The sequence below is a fragment of the Lagopus muta genome, chromosome 11 (assembly GCF_023343835.1).
Source record: "Lagopus muta isolate bLagMut1 chromosome 11, bLagMut1 primary, whole genome shotgun sequence".
Taxonomy (NCBI): domain Eukaryota; kingdom Metazoa; phylum Chordata; class Aves; order Galliformes; family Phasianidae; genus Lagopus; species Lagopus muta.
Genome location: NC_064443.1, coordinates 3,970,641 through 3,987,636, shown reverse-complemented (window position 1 = coordinate 3,987,636; position 16,996 = coordinate 3,970,641). Strand labels below are relative to the sequence as shown.

At 38.0% G+C, this 16,996-nt stretch overlaps 1 protein-coding gene across 2 annotated transcripts in view; it reads right to left on the bottom strand.

Moving 5' to 3' along the window:
• Positions 1 to 248, bottom strand: part of SLC6A11 (solute carrier family 6 member 11) — a 104,767-nt gene extending 104,519 nt beyond the window's left edge. For both annotated transcript variants that reach the window (XM_048957830.1, XM_048957831.1), the window contains exon 1: positions 63 to 248. The gene's annotated coding sequence lies outside the window, so the exon portion shown is untranslated. The remainder of the gene's footprint in view (positions 1 to 62) is intronic.
• Between the last annotated feature and the right edge of the window lie 16,748 nt (positions 249 to 16,996).

Here is a 16,996-nt window from a genome sequence, read left to right as displayed (position 1 = left end):
GTGTGAGATGACCGATAAAAAAAGGCTAGTTATATTGAAGGCGTACCAAGGAAAGCACTTACTTGAGCTTCCCGGCTGCAAGGGAGAAGACATTCCTGGTGCTCTGCTGGCTGTAACTATTTTGCCGGTAAGGTCCTGAACGCAGGTTTGCTGAGCAAAACGACTCTTTGTGCCTGAAGCCTTTCTTTGTGGTATAACTTTTTCCATTGACCCCTTCAGTACTTTCTTTTTGGCTCTAGTTGTCTACAAACCCGCTCCCCTCCCGAGGCAGTAAGGAACAAAGGGAGCAGCGCTGGGTTTTATAATCACTTCGCTGCCCATTGAGGACACGTGTTGTGCATTTAGGATAACAAAGAGACGGCCATCAGCTCCCATGGCCCCTCAGGTGCTCCGTTATCACGATTTTGGAATTATGCCAATTAACCTGAGGAATTGGGGGAAGGAGGGGCTCTTGGTTTTGTTTTTAATTCTCCCAAATCGACAACGTGCAAACTTTAACAGTTGAGTTTTTTTCTGTACTTTTGATACTAAGTTTGCTGCACAGCAGCTACAAGCAGCCCTGCTAGCAGTATGGTAGTTAAAAAAAAAAGTCGTGGATGAAATATGTAAAAAAAAGTCTTGGGTTCAGCCTCTTTTGCTCTTATCTTTATTAAATATAACCTGTATTTACTTCTCTGTCTGAGGAGACTAGATTCCTGCTACTCTTTCCCTCACAGCCCAGACAAGCTGTTGTATATATAAAGAACCCACACATTTTTCTTTAGGGAAAAAAGAAATAGGTGTGGGAAAAGCAAATGAACAACTCAACCCATCCAAGGCATTATCATCTTCATGCAGGTTCAGCCAGGCAGGAATTAATGCGTGGCATTTGAGCCATCATAGCAAACAGACTAGGGGCAGTTCCTTGCTGAATTTTGCATATGGCTGCTGTTAACTCCTCTGCTGGGGTTCTCTGGTGTGTGCGTGCTTGGACCAGGCTGCCGAGAGAGGTTGTGGATGCCCTGTCCCCGGAGGTGTTCAAGGCCAGAATGGATGGGGCCCTGGGCAGCCTGGTCTACCATTAAATGGTTGGTGGCCCTGCATGTGGCAGGGGAATTGGAGATTCGTGATCCTCGAGGTCCCTTCAACCCTTGCCATTCTGTGATTCTGTGACCTCCCTTCAGTGAGTAACCTTGTCATCAGCTGCCAGCCTGCAGGTGGAGGGGGTGGAAGCCCTCTCACAGCCTGTGCTGTGGCTACATCAGAGCACTCCTATATGTGCTTTATCCTTTACCAAAGGGTGCTAAGAAAAAGCATGTTACCAGCTTTCCCAATTTGTTTTTGGAAGTGTGGTCTTTCCCAGGTGGGTTTTCATGCTACCTCCTGACTGTTAGTGAAAGAGTCAAAAACAGCACTGCAGGAAGAGTTAGGAGTTTGATTTCTGGAGGAACAGCAGCATGTATCTGATTCTTCATATTGGTATTTCGCTTACCAGCCCAGAAGGGTAAACGGCTGAGTTAGGAACAGCTAGTAAATTATTTACTAACAAAAAACTGGGTGTTGATGAAGTTGTCACAGTCTGCAAACTTGTAACAAAGAAAGGCTGACAGTACAGGAAGTGCCTTTAGCAGAACTCGTGCTGTATCGTATGGCAAAACAGCTCTGTGTGCGGGCACGAAGGCTCTGCGCGTCCAGCAATGTCGGCTCCCTCTGGTGGCTTCTTCCTGTAAACGCTAGTTATGGGCTTTTTCCATCAAAAGTCGTGCAGTCCCGTGGGCTGGAGTTGGTCAGGTCGAGTAAGAACTGTCTTTGAGAGCACTGTAAGTCTCCTGAAATGCACTGATCAAGAAATGTTTCTCCCATGAGCAAATTTAAAATCTCAAGAACTGAAGAGGTTTTCTGTTGTTATGCAAACCAGGGAAGTAATCAGGAATGTTCAATTTTTACATTAGAGCTTTTGTAAAAGAAGTGTAACTATTAAGTAACATAATCATTTTGTAACACTTGAAATAAGTTATGCTGAATTTTAGTTCCAGCCCTAGCATATTTAGAAAATTAGTCCCAAAACAAACATTTACTTACAGAGATGTAGGAATAAAATGAGGTTAGAATGGAGAACAGGAGAGTAGAAGACAACTTAAAACAAGCAAAGAGCATAAATACTTGCAAAAGCTATTCTTGGGCATGCATCAATGTTGAGTGTATCTTACAGCTCAACAACATCTCTTATTAAAGAAATCCCATAGCAAAGATAATTGCATAACTAACATGATTACACAGCTCCCTGCATGCATTCTAGGCTGTCCCATCTGTATCCCACGTGGACATATACAAGACCTTCCGTAGTTTGCTTAAGTAGTTAGAAATTCATACATCTCTAAATATAACCTCCGAACTGAGAAACTATTAGCACCTTGTTGCTGGTCAGAAGCGAGCATTTCAGTTGACACAGGTAACTGTGGCACGTCTGGTACAATATACTCAGGCTTCATGTGACACTGGGGAAACCTGAATTAAGCTGACAGAGTCATGGTGCCTGCACAGGCAGAAGCGAGGAAGCGGTGTTTGTTAATGTCGTCTAAATGTTGTGTTATTGATGTCAGTCTTACTGGAACTCCACAAGCAGTCAGTTCCAAAACAACAAAGAATTTGGTTGTACCCAATTTTGGCTGCAGATATTTTGTTATAGCAGAACGAACTTTGTTTCTGAATACAGCACAACTTTTTTTTTGCTTGAAATTTTTATTGAATAAATACTGCACTAAAGGGCTCGTCCTCGAGCCTGTGCATGGAATGTTCTCCAGGTCTCAAGTAGCCCTTTGTGAAGCTTCTGCCCTTATTCAGTCAAGTATTGCATAGCCTTTCAAACTGTTAAAAGTTATTTTGGGATTGTTTCTCTGGTTCTTGCCTCCATGCTCTTAACGCATGTTAGAATTGTCAGAATATTATTAGAGCAAGTTGTGCCTTTAAGAAATGTTCTTCTGTCAGTTTGTTTTATGTTTTAGGCCAATCTTTCTAGAATCCTTACCTAACCTTTACCGTACTGGAGAAGGGGGAAAAAATGGTTGCTAGGATACTTGCAAAAAGGCAAATTAGCTGCACTGGAATTAAAACAAATGGATTAGAAATCTCTAACCTTTTTAGTTAAACATCCGGTTTCAACAACTGCCAAAATTTCATGGTTCTTTTTGAGAAAAGGAATTCAAAATATTAATAGTACTCCAATTTCACGGGCATATGGAATTTTAAAGCATTTCCCTACTAAGTTCCATTTAGTATATCGAACTATGGTAAGTTTCCATTGCCGTTTGCAGAATATTTGATAATTACTTTTTTGTCTTTTGATGTTCTATGTTTTGCCATCCCCATCTGAAGTACAGCTGTGTGGTTCTGTGTCTTCCATCAAACTGAGCTCCCAGCTGAGCAAAACAGAGACCTTGAAACCAAGTAGAGTCAAAGGCTTCAATGAAATGCTTACTTTCTGACTGTGATACTTAATACTCATTTTACGTCACCTTAATTCTTCTGAACTTTTCTTCATTGATAGCTTTGGCAACAGCAACAAAAAAAAAAATCAACAAGAAAAATAATAAAAGATTTAAGGTGCTTTTTATTCCCCTTGATTCACATACTGACAAGAAATCAATCAGATTTTCTTCTGAAACTTTAATGTAAAATTCCTTGCTTATTTCAAGAAAATGTCTTCTGGATATTCAAATTGGCTGCGACAGAAAGGATTCTGTAATTGTCACTACTCTGGGACAATCAGAGCATTAGCTCTGAGGTAGAACAAGAACGTAAGCTATCAGGACCACTGCAGTTCACTGTTTTAGGCTCCCTCTATTGCTTGGCCATTCCACCAAGTCTTGCAGGTTTAATGCAAGAAACGAAGCCAATTTTACTCTGTACAGTGATGTACCACCATGTGATCCCTGCAAACTTACCATGAAATCACACTTTAGAGACTAGCAAGTACATTTGTGTTAGTGGCTTTTATTTGCTTTTTACCCTGAGTAAGGCCTGAAGTGTAGCCCTCACCTTTATTGCACGCACGGGACATCTGGAAAACAAGGCAGATCGGGCATTTTCTTTGTTAAGGACCAGAAAGAGGAATAAACAGTATCTACTCCTAAGATGTTCATGGTCAGTTGAGTAAACAGAAGGCAGAGTAGGATTAAGCCTTGCTGTGTCAATGTTCCTAATGCAAATGTAGTAGAAATAGCTCCTTGCTGTTAAGTCACAGATGTGAAGAATTGTTTGCCTTAATGCACGATTAAAGAGAAACGAATACATGCCAAGAGTTGGTGTTGCAAATGCAATATAAAATGCACATCTGATACTTCACCTTGCCAAAAATAGTCAGAATTCACTTCTTTTTTTAATATATGAGGATAGTTTTAAAACTTACAGGGAAGAACACTACCAGATTCACATTCAGTTCCTATGACTAGAATCCACTCCCGCATTCTATTGTCTTATTACAGTAAGAATCTGTTCTGCATTCTTTCTGATTCCACATAGATAGCAGATGAAACGCATAGGAATTCCTGACATAGTGAAGATCGCTATGCTGCTCTGTCATAACTATTTTCTTTCTTCACCAAATTCAATACACAGTATTTTACGTAAAAGAAGTGTACGCCAGGGGAATTCTCCTCCGTTTCGTTTTTTGTAACAGAATAATAGAATGGCTTGGATTGGAAAGGGCTGCAGAAAGCATCTAGTTCCAACCTCCCCATTTGACTCTTTTGCATCCATGTTCTTTTTTTCTTCCTCTGATTTATGTTATGTGCTGCAAGGATAAGTTTGTAGTTCTGATATGCTGTTATTAAAAACAAAGAAAAACCAACAACCAACCAACACAAAAACACACAAAAGGATAATCATTGCCTGCATCAATGAAACCAGGCTACTCCCCATCTGAGAAGGAGAATTGGTAAGAATCCAAACGTAGCAGCATAGACAGCAAAACGCAAATTAGAATGGAAACACATTTGGGTAATTGCAAACATGCCAGGGAATATAAATCTATGTCAAAAAATATTAGTGTGTAGCGTTCTTGCAGTATCTATTGAATTAAAAACACAGAGGCTATAATTACTACAAAGCTCAAGGTTTCTAAGGGAAAGTAGACTGTATGAATAAAGATCATTTTGTAAGAACTGGCATTAAGGAAAATGGCATTAAGGCACTGGAAAAACAGACTGATCCCTAAGGGATGCAAAGCATGCCCCACGGGACAGGAGCTTCACCAGTGGGACTCTGTCCCACCATAGCTGAGCGAGGCAAGCAGGACAGACCCAGAGGTGGGAGTCAGGGCCAGCTAAAAGCCTAGATCAGCATACAAATCTGTGGTGTTGAAGTAGGTCCAGGGCAAGCCAGGAACACAGATTCATGCACCAGGGTTAAAGTTGAATCTGATTATCAGAAGCAGAGCTGCACATAAGCAGGAGTTTCCAGGCACATCCACAGTAAATTAGGAAGGCCCACGGTCAAGCTGGCAAATAAGACCACAGGCTAGAGGTCTGCTCTGCAGGGACCATAGAAACAAACACCTACAGCGTAGCTCAGAGCTTAAACAGAACCCAGCTTAAAAGGATCCTGGGCCTGAGGACAGGGAGTGGAAGCCTCAGGTGAGGCTGATCAGGGCAATCAGACAATCTGAGAGCTTTGGGTCATGCAGTATTATTAAGTTCTTGTTATAGTGGAAGTAAACACGAATAGTAAATAAAAATAAACAGACTTGAGAACCAGAGACACTGCAGCACCCATCATCCAAATGCTAACAGAATATTTGGAATAAACCTCGGTTATAACAGCAGCAAAAAATAAAGTGATTTTTTTCAGAGATACAGGTAAGAGGCAGTGTGTGTGAGAATTGAAAGGATTCCCACAGAGCTCGGTCCAGAGACTTTTAAAAACATCCTTCTCTAAGCAGTGTGTTTAACTTGTTCCTTCCCTCTGTACTTGTTGAAGATTTTGCATAATGCAGTGACTAGAAACTTTCTGTTTATCTGAATTAAGAAACACTAAACACTAAGAATAGAGTTTCTGGGTAAAACTGGAAGGACTAAATGGCTGAATAATAACTTCTGAAAAAGAGGATCTGGCCAGTTACTTTGGAAAAAAGTCCATTCCGTTGCCAGAGAACTTGGGAGAAGTTAAGGCCACCCAGAAGGCAGGTAGCCTGCCAAATTGAAATTGAAAATACATCCTGCAGTAAGGGCTGCAGTTTGCTTTCAGGACTTAGAACTGTTGTGACCTTACCTTTTCATGCCTCATTGTACACAGCTGTAACAGAGACCCTGCAGCTGAAATTCTACATTTGTCATTACTTACTCCCACCTGTATGAAAAGGTCACAGTAAGAATAAAAGCAGTGCTGCATGAGACAGGATGACTGCAGCATCATTAGTGCCATTCAGTGCAAGTCTTCAGAGCTTCCAGACCAAGTCTACCCTGAGTTGTATGTGGGGATTTTTTGCACTTGTAATTCTTAAATTCTAGATATGCTATTACTCAGTTTTTAATTCCCCTTCATTGAACGCTCATTTAAAAAAAAAAAAAAAAAAAAAAAAAAAAAAAAAGTAGAGCAAAACAAATTCTGAATATTTTCTGTTATTCACATCCAGTCTCTCTGTGCTCACTTGAAGCACTATGAGGTCATTGCAGCAGTGTGCTGCTCTGATGTTGTGTTCACCATCTGCATGGTACCGCAGTCAAGCACATTAGGAGCAAAACCAGACATGACCCAGGTAAAATTACAGTTCTTCCCAAAAATGTATCTGGGGTTTTTCCAATGACAACATTCCTCCCATGAGTTTGTTACTGGCATACTGTATTTATATTGTGGAAGTTTAAAGTAGTAGGTTTTATAGCCAGAATATGATAAGCTGTTCTGACAAGCTAAGTTGGTAGCGCAGCTATCTATTTTTTGTTGGTAATCACTGCATCAAAGTGAGTAATGAACCACTGAATTATATTCCAGCTTTAAAAAATATATATATCTATTTTGATTATACCTTACAAGTGTGAGAGAGGTAGACAGAACGTCTTGATTTTTACATGGATTGAGTGATGTTTCATTGGCAAGTTGTTCCTTTGTTCTTTGTTTTCTTTTTTTTTAAAATGTGACTTTTGTAGCTGTTCAATTTAGTTTTCCATTAAGACATTATTTTTTATCTAGCAAAAAATTCCAGTATCATATTTCTAAATGCAGAGAAAGAAAAATGACCCTATAATAAGCAAGGAGGAGGGATAGATTAAATCTCTCTGTGAAGTAGATGGGAGGTAACTCTAAAAAAAAAAAAGCATTCAGGGGCAGCAGTATTTTTTCAAGAACATACACAAATCTCATTCCATTTTTTTTTTTAATTTTTATTTTTTTTATTTTGTATTTTTTATTTCTGACTTGTGGTTGTTGTTTGTTGGGTTCTCTTTTTTGGTGTTTTTGTTTGTTTGTTTGTTTTAATTAGTCCTTATTCCAAATCTTCACCTTTAGTCTATCTCAGTATAATAATTAGTCAGCAAAATTCAGAAGCTCTTGCAAATGCATCAGTTAATTTCTTCAAGCACAGGCTTGAGGAGAAGATGAGCTAAAGGGAAGTATAGCTCAAGTGGAGAATATATTTATAAACTGAGGCAGATGGAAGAGGCAGAATTATACCATTCCTAGAGGTGACCATAAATCTCATCTCTGCATTTCACGCAGCGTTGCTCTGCAGGATTTAAAGATGGATGATCAGCACAATAATTGAGAAAGTGATTGTGGCAATCTGTTTACCAAGGAGAAGCAATAGTGTTAAAGAGAGGCTCTCAACACTTACTACATCATATAAGTCCCTGTGCTTTTTGTTTGAGCTTAATTTCAGGAAAGGTAGTTTTGTCATGGAAGTCTGTGCTATATCCTTTAGGCATTAGGTTTTGAGCCTGCTTGTATATCTCTATATTTGCCAACCACTGATTTGATCTTTGTCATATAGATATCAGTTCTTGTCGGGTTTATTGTTTCACTCTCTTCACTAGAAAATCTTGACATTTTCTGCTAACAGAAATGTTCCAGTGTCCATAACATTACTTTCTGAATCATTCCAATTTAGACATTTTTGAATCACAGCTATGCATCCTCAAATTAGGGTCCGTCCAGCACAGTTATGATTCCCCCACTTCTTCGTTTGCAGTTGTTTCTCAGTTATAAGTATTAGAAACAAACACTGTAATCGTGCACATTTCCCAGAGGTTTTCCTATAGCGATGAGCCTGAGCTGAGTTACAGTCTTGCAAAGGCATTTTGACTTAGGTAGAGTTGACTGTTGCCCAAGTGCTAACTAGTGGCAGATATGGCTGATGCTGGCAAAATAGAGTGTGGTGAAAATAACAGTTCAGGAAAACAACTCAAAGATGCCACGTTTTAGTCATATCACCAACATCCACCTCTCCACCTCTGATATCATGGGTCAGTATAATGACACAGGCATTACTTTTGGAACAGCCCTCATAGTTTGTATTGCCTTTATTAAAGCAGGTACTAATACCATTAGGCAGCGTAAAGCTTAGTACTACGAAGAAAAGAAACAAAAAAGAGTCATTTATATTTAAAAACAAATGTGTGCTCTTCCTGTAAACTGAATTTTAAAAGCCCCAAAAGATAATCTGTTGTTTGAAAATTGAAATAGTTTGATTCTTCAACTGGATTGAATTATTTTATGACAAAGCAAGACTTAAATTAACTGCGTATTACTTAGAAACTCATTGACAGAAAGCAGTGACCTTTCCATTAACCAAACTGTTGTGCTGTTTATTTTAGACAGTCTGTTTAATTCTCCTTTGCTTTCATTTTTGTATTGAAGATCACAGCCCTCCAATATGTCCAATTTAAGTTTTCATTGCTGATGATAAGTTTAAATTGAAAATAGTTTCGTAAAATTACTGGTGTCATTACAGATAGCACAGAACAATGTAATTATCTGCAGAACAAATCATTGAAGCTACGTAAGAAAGAAAACTGAAAATCAGCTGCAAGAGCAGACATGCCTTATGAGCTCTGCAGCCTCATGAATGACTTACATTTAGAGCCTGAACTGCTAGCATCACAAATTGTTACTTCATTATTAGCTTCATCGATCTTTAGGTGTTTTGTGCCCCTTGAGTATAGCAGCGGAGCTTTGCATAACTACTTGAGAAACTTGGAGCAACAGTACAACTGTAGTCCTTAGTGATTAATTGATGTAAAGATATATTAAGCTTCTCTAGCTCCATTTTTACATTTTTGTCATACAGGACAGTGTAGGGTATGCAGAATGTTTTGATAGTTCTCGATTTTTATTTTTATTTTTTTTGCTATGCATTTACTTGTTGCAAAGTTCTGTAGTATAACAGCTTTTAGGTTCCTGTAGCTTCACTAAAAAAAAAAAAAGTATTTAAATCAAGACAAAGTTTAAAACCTTTTCCCCCCTTCATATCTCTCCAGTTTGATTGTATAATGAAAGTAACTAGATGGGATATTAAAATAAAAGATGGTGTTCGTCATCAGCTTTGTGTGGGTTGGTGGGTGTGGCAGCTAAAGCCGTTTATTTTCTTCCAAGCATTTCATTTGGGTTTCTCTTAAGCCTTAGCCCAGCAACGAGCAAGGCAGCTGGAACAACATGGCTCATGGAACTGGGGATACGATGTCAGACATAAGGAGATGCTGCTCCTTTTAGCTGCTCATCGTACTCCTATTTACAGCATAAATTCAATGTGCTCTAAAGAATGGCAGTGGCTTGCATTACAGAACAGGGATCTCCGTGAAGCAAGTACGTAGACATGTGATGAATTGCCTCTACACTGAGCCGTGTAGCCTTCATGTAACTCCCTGCTTTGTGGGTATTATGGAATACTAAACTTTCCAGTTTTTCTTCTTGTCAGCACCTTCAATAGCCTTTGAATACACAAGCCCTCATGGCTAGGTTACTGGGACAGGAAGAAAGGCATGGTTTTCCCTGATTGCTTTGCTTCTGCCACCCAGAAAACCATGCACTTTGCACGCAGCAGGAAAGCATATACTTCTAAGGCAGATTTGAATAACAACAAAATATTTTTCAAGGAAAACAAATCCTTTTCAGGATGTTTCTGTATTATAATCCAGACATATGGTATGGCGATGTTCCTAGAAGAGCTAGTAAAGACGATAATCTGTTATCACTCCTCATAAACCTAAGGTAACAGAACTTTATACTCATTCCTATGCTTACACGTAGATTTATGTAAATATATGTAGTGCCATAATTTTTGCTGTTTGACACCATCAGAAAGATCTACCTTAGTTTAACAAGGAAAAACAAGAGTGATTCAAGTTAGCTCCAACAGAGATCTTATTCTTTAGAGAAATAAGATTGGGTATGGACTTGAATAAATTCAGCTTTAAACTTCAGCAGCTTGTGGGAGTCTGTGAATGGCTCATCATGTATTCAAGACACACTGTTAGGTACAAATGCCAACCAACAGAGCTGCAGTATACAGATCAGGATATTTTTCCACATTAAAGTAGTGATTTACTTTCTGAAAAGCAAAAGAAATCCTGCAAAGTCTGAGTACTCTATTTTGTGAATTTTTTCTCACGTAATAGTTTTTTTTTTTTCTTCCATTTAAAGTACTGACAGAATACTGGGACTGTAAACAGGGAAAAATAAATAGTTTACAGAGAGAATTGAAATGATGGAGAAAAATTCTGGTTTATCTCTTTTGAGAGATAATAGCTTGCTGCTGTGATATTTCAGTTAGCTTATTTTTCCCTTCTAACTGGGTGAAATTCACTTTGCTGAGATTTCTTTAGAAAGTCTACGTGCAGGGAGGCTGAACTTTCCCACAGGAAAAAGCACATGTTGTTTTGTTCCACGTTAATCAAGATTTTAGCACCAGCACTACACAACGTTGGTAGTCACCTGCAATGTGCTTTTACATATGAGTAAAATTAAGCAGCTCCCACTGCTGCAGTTGACAGCAGAAAATCTGGGGAAGGTTTCAGAACAAAAGAAGAAAAATTAGTCTGCTTTATTTATGCACTGAGCATGCTCCACTAGCACTGTGCATTGTATGATTCCTTGTTTCTAAGGGAACAACTGTGATGCTGAACACATAGTTGCTATGATGAACATGGGTTGGTGTTTTTCCTGTCAGAGTATTTTTAATACATTAATCTGAAATTATTTGCTGCAATTGAGATACATTTGTGTTTACAAACATATAATATTAACTTACGATGAGATAGAAGGGCTTGTTAATTTATCTTGAAATTAACTACAACAATGTATATACAACACATTGTGCAAAGGAACAAAGATGTTATATATATGAATTTAAATATATTTATATAGGTATGTTTATACATACATATATTTATGATGAATGACTATTCAGATTGGTCTGCTTTCATGAGCAGCTGACTCCAGAAGTACATCTAGATCACCCAGATCCAGCTGGTAGGGTAGCAGGATGCTGCTGTTGCAAAGTTAGAAATAATCTTAATAGAAAGGATGACAACAGTGAGTGAGATGGTACTTCTATCTATCAGTTAGTGTAGATCACTAAAATAAAGAGGAAAAGATTTCCAGTGGCATTTAGCAGAGTAGTTGGTGTGCCCGTTCTCCAGTTGCTAGAGAGCCATTAATTCAGGAGCACTTAGGCCTTCAGCCTTGAAGTCTAAAACATGACACAGTTTTGCAGTAACTTGAGCAAGTTGCTTGCTGAGATGCTGCATGCAAGGGACTGTAGGTTTTTATTTATTTCTTTCCAGCCTGCTTGTGTTTTTTTGTTGTTTTTTTTTTTCCCCCTAGTATGAACATCACTAGTACAATTAATGACATTATTAAATATTCCATAGTGTAATTAAGGAGAAGGAACCTATTGAAAATGAAACAGATTGGAACTGAACATGAACTTTAATGAGTCTATAAATCTGAAAAGAGACAATTTTACAAACTCTGTTTCTAGGAGCATTTGTTAAGAGGACAGTGAGATATCCAAGCTTTCATGCATTTTAACAGATAATCTGTTTACAGCCAGGAAACAAATATTGTTAAGATCAGAAGTAGAAACCAGCCTAGCACCCGGGAATGTTCTTGTGCAGAAATGGACACAAACTGGGATCCCTTCCTTCTGAATGGAACTGTTTTGGATTAAAGAAATTTCTACCTGAACAGTGTTTGCATTCAGCTATCATAGCCTGTGGTTCTGACAGCTGTTTGGGTGGTCCTAGAGGTAAACATATTTCTGAGGGTCAGCATCAACTGACAGAAAATCTGAACAGAGCTGTGAAGATAGGAAATAGTGCTTTTATGTTACCAGCAGATGAAATCATCTAGTACCAGTGTAATACCTACCACAACTCATGAGAGAAGTCGAATGAAACAGACATACACAGATTCAGATGTAACTTGAACTTGCCTGTAAAGTTAGCATCTGAAAGAAAAACTTTTTCCTTATCCAGTGCTAGTGAGTGGCAGTCATATCCTGTTGGATGGCTAGCGCTCAGAATTAAATGCAAAAATAGGTTATTGGTTTCAAACTGGCAAGAGAATGAGCAATGAAGTGAGTAATTACCTCGTTTGCATACCCAGTCTGGCATGTTCGTATGAAGACAAAATGCAGTTTTTTCACTTGGCTCAGCCTGGGCTGTATCAAAGCCATCCATGTTTCTCCAAACTTGGACAGCTGGGACATTCTGTTCAGCCATATTCAGTGTGAGCCCACATGGAAAAGGAAGGTTGCACCTCTATGTGTAATGTGCTATAAAGGAGTCTCACTTCTGTTTTAGCTGCAAGAGTCAGGGATACCTTGTAAGACGATTCTCACAAGCATAAAAGTATGACAGCAAGACATCTTTAAGACATCTTTAGTTGTCCATTACAATACCCTGATAATTGATTGGCACTCATGAGCCAAGCTGATGACATGTGCCTTCTGTGAAGGTATCATAGTACATATCTGAAGATGATTTACCTCTGGGCTTAGCTTCTATACCAATAAACACTTGTTTGGTTTCCCAGGAGATGCATTTTTTCCTAGTTCTTTTTTCATAGAAGACTTCTTTAATGACTCAGAAATCTTTCTTATTGACCCAGAATTTTGTTCTCTCCTCCCTTCCCTTCTATCTTTATAATGATGCTTCCTAGTAATGTGTTTTATAGCAGCAAGGATTTTAACAAACCAAGCTGGTTAGTTATGTTTGCATGTAATGAAAATAAACGTAGTTTCTTCATGTTAAAATCAAACAGAACTCTGTGCAGGTTTCAGGTTGATTCAGTTTATATTTTACAATACATATAGTCTTCAGCCTTAAATTAAGTTTCCTGTCTTTCTCTAAGGAAGATGAATGCTGCACAGGAGGCTATTCAATAAATTAATGTCTGCCAAGAAGTATTAGAGTGAATTTCTGTTCTTATTGTATATCACATCTGACTGCAGATGCTTCCTGGCTTGCCTCCAATTTGCAAGTTGATGTTGTAGTAAATATTAACTGTCCCCTATTAAGTAGCAGTCAGGAAAAGCAGACTTATGTTCCTTCCTAAAAAGAGAATTCTAAGTCACAGTACTTAAACATATAATCTTTAAGCATACAGTTTACCTGTCATTCTCAGTAAAGATGTGTGCTTGGGTCAGGCCATCTAGTTCAGTTTTTCTCTGAGAAAAGAGCCTTACATTAAGTTATTTGTCTATATTGAAGCCTATGTGATGAAAACTGTAACATCTTTTGTAGATGAATTCTTGCTTTATTACATCCTGTTCATAAGCAGAGATACATGCATGAAATTTACAACATTTTGTGAAGCTCTTAGGAATATTGCTCTAAATTTTTTCACCCGATTTTATTTAAGGTTGAATGTGAAATTGGAAAATGATTCTGTGCAGTGGAACAGAAATCAGAAAGCTTACAAAGCTCAAAACTTTATAGAGTTATTTAAGCAGAATTACAGCTGCAGAATAATTACTTGCAGATTGATAATTCCATGGAGAGCCGTGGTGACTTTTATGTTTTGTTGGTTTTTTTTTTCCCTGCTCAAAAAACGACCACGTGGAAAATCTAAACATGATTTTAACTGTGCATTAAGTAAATAAAAGCTTTCCTTTAGAAAATTTTATGCATGGATGTAATGCAATAAGATCTGAAGTTGATGCATGTCTTTGTAGGAAAAATTTTTTTCATCTTCTCTCTTTACTTCTGATACCAAGTATAAAACACTTTCCTGATGTGTAAGCACAGGTGGTACCAACTAAGAAATTTGTTGCAGTAATAAACACTCCCAGACATTTCATTTTGAACTTCTGAACTTCTAAGTTACTGAGGGCAAACAGAATTAGTCAGCTTTACGACGATACCACCAACAGCAAACTATATTCATTTTTGTGTTGCAAGAGCCCTCTGTCAAAACAATTATCCTGCTGACTGTTACCTTGAATGATCTTTAGACGTCCCAGTTTTATGGAATGTACCAAATCTGGATCGCTTTCAAAACAGAAGAATCACAGACTGCAATAGGGTTCTGAAGAATAACTAGAAGATGCCAGGAGAGTTATAAGAAGGGAATTTGATAATTCCCTGGTGCCATTCAAATCAAATACACTACAAGACAGGAAGTGCTTCATTCTGCAAACACCAGGCCTGCTGTATGGTTTTCTAGATAAGAGCAGACTCACTTAGGTTGCTACATTTTCATTACATTCTAAAAGAAACAGACTTAGTCTTCGTTGTGTTTTCTGTAAGTGTTCTTCTAAGGGGTGCTTTGATCATAGTAGGCAATTTCCATTTCTTTTCACTATTCACAAGTACTGTTCAGAGATGCTTTAGATACATATGCCTAACATGTAAGTAAAAATAGAAAGGGAAGGAGGATAACATTTTACTATTGTACAAAAAGACTCAGGTGCAGCTACTCTTAAAGACTCCCCCTTTAAGAATTACCTTGTTTATAACATGAGCTTTTTTTTCCCTATATATATATTTATTACATTCTGTAATATATATAGTATATATATATTTTATATAATATATATATATATAATATATATTATTATATATTATGGAATTATGGAATGGAATTATCCATTAACCATGGAATTATCAATCTGCAAGTAATTATTCTGCAGCTGTAATTCTGCTTAAATAACTCTATAAAGTTTTGAGCTTTGTAAGCTTTCTGATTTCTGTTCCACTGCACAGAATCATTTTCCAATTTCACATTCAACCTTAAATAAAATCGGGTGAAAAAATTTAGAGCAATATTCCTAAGAGCTTCACAAAATGTTGTAAATTTCATGCATGTATCTCTGCTTATGAACAGAATGTAATAAATATTATATATACTATATATATATAGTAATATATATATATTTTAACTAAAGCTCAGACCTGTTCAGTCTGCTTGGCTGGACAGGCAAGAAGAGAACCAGAACAAATCAAGCTGTAGAGACTAGGTTGAGTACTCAAGTAATTTAGGAAAGGCCAACAGATGTAAAGGGGAATCAGTGAAAAAGCCAACAATTCTAGTGACATCTTAGGTCTTAATTCTGTGCAGTGTAGTTTCATATTCATTAACTTTTAGCCTGTTCACTGCTGCAGATAGACCATGAGCTTTCAAACACAGAATATTTAAATGCTTGTGAGTTGTTACATAAATGCAGTTTTATTTGAGTAGGTGAGATTGGAAGAACATAAGGAGGAACCACAAAGGGAGGCAATGCAGCTAGGAAGCAAAACTAGTGAGGGCACAGCTCCTGGGGCAAACCAGTACGCACATAAAATCCCTGGACTTCTCTCATACTGCTTCGCTTCCACTGTTCCCAACATTTTCATCGTAGCTAGGACTTAGAAGGGAATTTGTCATACTCATTTTCAAGGCAGCCCAGCCCAGAACAACAGCAACAAAGACTGGTGTTGTCAGGAAGCAGCCTAGCAACCCAGACCAGAGAAGCATGGAGGCAAGGAGAAAGCTTTCATCCTGGGCTTAGCTGTGGTGAAAATGCAGGGCTGCTCAGGTAGGAGTGGAGAATGGAAACAGAACAGCGCTTCAGAGATTTCAGAAGAGGACAAAAGTTGGTGGGAATGACAGCAAGAACAGGAAGATCAGTTTCTCGTGGTCATTTGCAGCTCAGGTATTTTTTACAGAGTTGAATTCCGTGTCAGACTTCAAGAATATCTTGTTGCAGTTTGTGTTTCAGCGATGCAGTTAACCACCATTCTGTGGACTTTTGCCCTTGCTGCTGCAAACTCAATTCACATACCATTTTTTTTTTCCCCACCAAAAATACCCCATCCAAGGGATAGCATAAAAACTAAACCAAGACCAATAGATATCTATAATCTCTTATTTTTACCATGTGTATGCTGTGAAGAGCTAGGGCACGCTTTGAATCTCAACTTGTTGCACAACCAGATGTCCATACCATTGTGCCTGCAAATGCATGTAATGACAGTGTACTTTCGGATGAAAATTTTCTGGTATTTTGGATTTAGGTATTTTCTTTCGGGTCTCAAAGAAAATTTGTAGTTTGGCCTTGTGTTTAAAACTGTTTATTTTGAAAATTATCACTCTTAAGAGAACTTGTATTATCTGCTACTAAATCTGGACTTCAGATGCATTTTTTAAAATGAAAGTCATATGGGACAAATGCAAACCCTAGAATACAAACCAGTCTCAATTCCATACGCTTTCAGAAACCAAAAATAAGAAAATGAAATATCAGATTTTGCTTTGGAACTACTTTGAAGCTTCAATGGAGTTATTTATGGGAATAAAGTATGTAGGCTTTTAATGATACATATGTATACCTTCAAATCAAAATTTCACACACAAAAAAACATGCTTTTGGCATGTAATCACTAGAAAACCAAAACACCAGTGTAAAATACGAAGATTACAGATGCCAATATCTCAAGCAGAAAATAGGAACAAACATGATCCATATTGGTGGTGATTGGCATGGAGTATGGAGATAGCTCCAAAATTTCAGGAGCACCTGAAGACAGCGGGATTCTAGCTACAG